This window comes from Notechis scutatus, chromosome 1 (assembly GCF_049901735.1).
Source record: "Notechis scutatus isolate UNSWTSFEM ecotype Mainland chromosome 1, rNotScu1.2, whole genome shotgun sequence".
NCBI lineage: Eukaryota > Metazoa > Chordata > Lepidosauria > Squamata > Elapidae > Notechis > Notechis scutatus.
In genome coordinates, this window is record NC_142009.1 from 174,722,380 (window position 1) to 174,726,699 (window position 4,320).

Here is a 4,320-nt window from a genome sequence, read left to right on the forward strand (position 1 = left end):
CCTGTCCATACGGCAATGTGCCCATGCCTGCGAGCTCCGCTTGGAGCTCAAAAGACACCAAGACCAAGGAGAGACTGACCTGTCCATGTCTATTGCACTGACTGTATCAAACACAAGATCAGTGGCCTGCATCCCAACAACTGCCCCTCCAAAAACCAAAACTAGGCATGCACGCCCCCAACTTCTTTCAGGTCCACCTCTACAACCCTAAAATGCAAGCTACTTAATGCAAGAAGCCTCACAAACAAAATGCCTGAATTCCTCCTGCTTCTAAATGCAGCTCTATTCAATCTTATTTTTGTCTGCAAGACGTGGTTGAATGTATCCTTTCCTGAGTCAATTATTACAGTAAGTGACTATCATGTTTTCCAATATGACCATGATAACTGTAGAGGGGGTGGTGTTGCTATTTTCTATAAGAAGTCCCTATGTCTGAAAATGATAAATGTTACACAGGAGCTTGCTCTTCCTGAGACCATTGTCTGCAAATTGTCCTTAAATACCACAGTTCATTTCCTGCTATGTTATAGAGCCCTTGATTATGACCTTGGTCATCTGAACAAGGTAACTGCACTACTAACGTGGGCAGCTTCCTGCCCACACTCCCTTATCTTTCTTGGCGACCTCAATTTGCCTCTTATTAATTGGACCCTAAACGAATGTACAACTGAACCTTTACATGGAACCCTGTACAATGCTGTTACCACTCTGGGGCTGGAGCAGTTGGTAATGAATAACACTAGGCTCAACAATTGCTTAGATCTCATCTTCTGCAATAGCTTAAACTCAATTTATGGCCTACAAGTTAAAGAATCTTTTTCCAACAGTGATCACAGCATGATTAATTTTTATCTCAATTTGTGTCCTTGCAAAGTCATAATGATAGGATCCCAAATTATAACTTTTAAAAAGTCAGCTATGATCTCATAGCTGCTGACCTCGCATTTCTTGATTGGCACCTTCTGTTCATAGGTTGTATAACTGCAGAAGCCCATTATAACACTTTTTTGCCCAAAGTCAATAGAGTCATTAATCTATATGTACCTAAAATAACCCCTAAAGCCAAAAAAAAAAAAAAAAACAAATTACCCATAACAATAAGAAAGTTACAATCCAAGAAAAAAATCTCTTTGGCGTGAAAACAAAACTGGCTATGTAACTAACTTTAAAAACTGGTACAAAACCAGTTGCCGCCAGATAAAGGCTGAATGTACCAATCACCATTGCAAACAGGAGTAAGAGCTGTTAAACTTGAACTCCCCCTGAGCCTTCTATAATTTCGTAAATGCCAAACTTAAAGACTCAAAAACTATTCCACCCATAAAAGAGCCTAATGGGGAAGACTGTAACGATGAAGCTGTTAGGCCAACCTCTTTAATATGTTCTTCAGTTCAGTCTTTGTTGACAGCAATGGCTGCTGCCCTCCATTTCCTAACAATTTTACTACATGTTGATTTTATAGTAGATAATGTTGAAAAAGCACTACGTAACCTAAAGCTATCTATATCTATTGGCCCTGATGGATTATGTGCCTACTTTTTGAAAAAGCTTTCCACTGCCCTAGCTGAACCTCTATGCACAATCTATGAGGTATCTTTCAGAACCAGCTCCTTGACCAACTTATGGTCATTAGCCATGGTCATACCTATTTTAAAAAAGGGAGACCCTAGTCTAGTAGAAAATTACAGACCAATCTCACTGTGTTGAATCACCTGTAAAATCATGGAATCAATTATAAATTTTTATCCTCCAATTATAAACATCATCCTCCACTTAGAAACAAACAACTGGCTTTCAGTTTGGTTTCAGGAAAAAATTGTCCTGTAATCTGCAACTCCTACACTGCAGAAACATTTGGACCATACATCTTGACCAGGATAAAGCAATAGACACAATTTACAAAGACTTCTGCAAGCCTTTGATTCAGTGGTGCATGACAAGCTACTGTTGAAACTAAGCTCTTATGGCATCTCCGGATCCCTACACAAGTGGATAGCTGCATTCCTGTCAAACAGGCAACAAATAGTCAAAATAGGGAGAGCCGTATCAAATCCGTCACCAGTTAACAGCGGTGTCCCCAAGGAAGCGTTTTAGGACCTGCACTCTTTCTGCTTTACATCAATGACCTATGCGATCATATTAAAAGCAGCTGCATCCTCTTCACCGATGATGTAAAATTATTTAACACCACTGACAATGCTGCTGCCCTACAAAGCGACCTTGACTATGTGTCAGAATAGTTGCGTAATTGGCAACTACAAATTTCAACTAATAAATGCTCTGTCCTACACATTGGCAATAAAAATCAGAACACCAAATACAAGTTGGGCAGAAACAATCTTGTAAATGATCCTCACTCTGTCAAGGACCTAGGAGTACTTATCTCAAATGATCTAAGCCCCAGAGCTCACTGTAACAGCATTGCCAAAAAGGCATTAAGAATTGTTAACCTTATTTTGTGAAGTTTCTTCTCCGGTAACATTGAATTGCTAACTAGGGCATAGAGATATTAAATAGAGATAAATAGAGATATCTCTATTTAAGGTGACAAAATGAAATGACCTGTTGCTACTATTGAATGTCAGGTTTGCCAGACCAATTCTTGAATACAGCTCATCTGCCTGGAATTCACATTGTATATCTGACATTAACACGATTGAGGGGATTCAGAGGTATTTCTCGAGAAGAGTACTTCACTCCTCTACTCACAATAGAATTCCTTATGCCTCCAGACTTGAAATTTTGGGCTTGGACAATCTGGAACTGCACCGACTGTGGTCCAATCTAAGCACAGTACACAAAATTGTCTGTTACGATGTCTTGCCTGTCAACGACTTCTTCAGCTTCAACCACAATAATACATGGGCAAACAATCAATACAAAGGTAAACTGCTTCAAACTCAATTGCAGAAAATATGACTTCAGCAACAGAGTGGTCAATGCCTGGAATGCTCTACCCGACTCGGTTGTTACAGCCTCAACCTCCCTCTCAGCTTCTATCTCAAACTGTCTACTGTGGACCTCACCCCATTCTTTAGAGGTCCTTAAAGGGGGCGTGCATAAGTGCACCAGCGTGTCTATTGTCCCTGTCTTATTGTCGCCATTTATCTGTTTTACTTCCTTTGTTCATGTTTATGTTAATGCCTATACTTCTTATCTTGTACACGATTGACAAAGAAAGAAAAAGAAAGAAAGAAAGTCCTGATTACTGATTTTCCGATGACTTTGCAAATGCAGGGATAACCAAGCACCACAAGCATTGTAAAGATTATTTACAGCTTAGGTGTCCAAACCTTTTGCCTTCCTTGGGCTCCATTGGGTGAAAGGAATTTTCTTGGAACGTATAAAATTATATAATATATTTAATGTATATAATCACATAATAATGTTAAACAAGTATGATCTTATAGGGCCACATTACTAGTTGTTCAGGGCCACATGTGGGCTGTGGGTTGGACATGCTTGCTTTACACTGTCCAACAATGTAATATTAAACTATTCATTCCTATTGTGTTAAAGTTAATATTCCAAATACTTGAAGGAGTGATGTTTATTCAGGATTTGTAATACTTAGATAAGTCTCACATCTAATGGAATTAAGAATGCCACCTAAATGTCTTCAAAAGTCCTGTGACCTCCATTAACAATCTGGTGCAATCTAATCAATCCCCCCCCCCTTTTTTTTTGAAGATGGGGGATAGACTATTTCATTCAGCTCAGCATTGTCTAGAAATGGAGAAGAAATTAATAAGACCTAATTTAAATTTCCTGGATCAAGAGATGTACCAAAACAAAAATGTCTTTTAATAATCATATTTTTCCAAATTTTGAAAAGCATTTTTCCACTTTGATTAAATGAAACTTGCACACAAATAGATATAGAATTGGAGAAAGTGTGCATAAAAGATCATATACTATTGAAAATTGCACAGAAATGTGATACACAGAAGAAAATGGATTGCAGAAACATGCATAATGGGCCACAAATTGCACACATATCTGCCTATTTTAGGAAAACCAGCAAGGAAATGCATACTGTATTCACTTTCATTTGGATGGAGGAATCATAAACTGATAAAGAAGCAGAAGATTGGAACATATAATGAAAATGAAATGTGTATCACACTTCCACATGACTGACCTTTGCATTTGAAAAGGAATATTGAATAAACATGGGTTGAGTTTTAAACAGAGAGCAAAACATTTTTACTAATGATATGGAAAAAGAGAATTCTGCGTTCAGGCTATTAAAACAAGTGAATTCTCTTGTTCTGTTTCTGCAACCTAAGTTTTTTCCATTACAGAAGCCCTTAAGCGAAT

The 4,320-nt window shown here is 38.1% G+C and overlaps 1 pseudogene; it reads left to right on the forward strand.

The window, feature by feature from the left end:
• The first annotated feature begins 249 nt into the window (after window positions 1-249).
• LOC148133112 (uncharacterized) lies at window positions 250-1,139 on the forward strand (annotated as a pseudogene).
• Window positions 1,140-4,320: the final 3,181 nt, after the last annotated feature.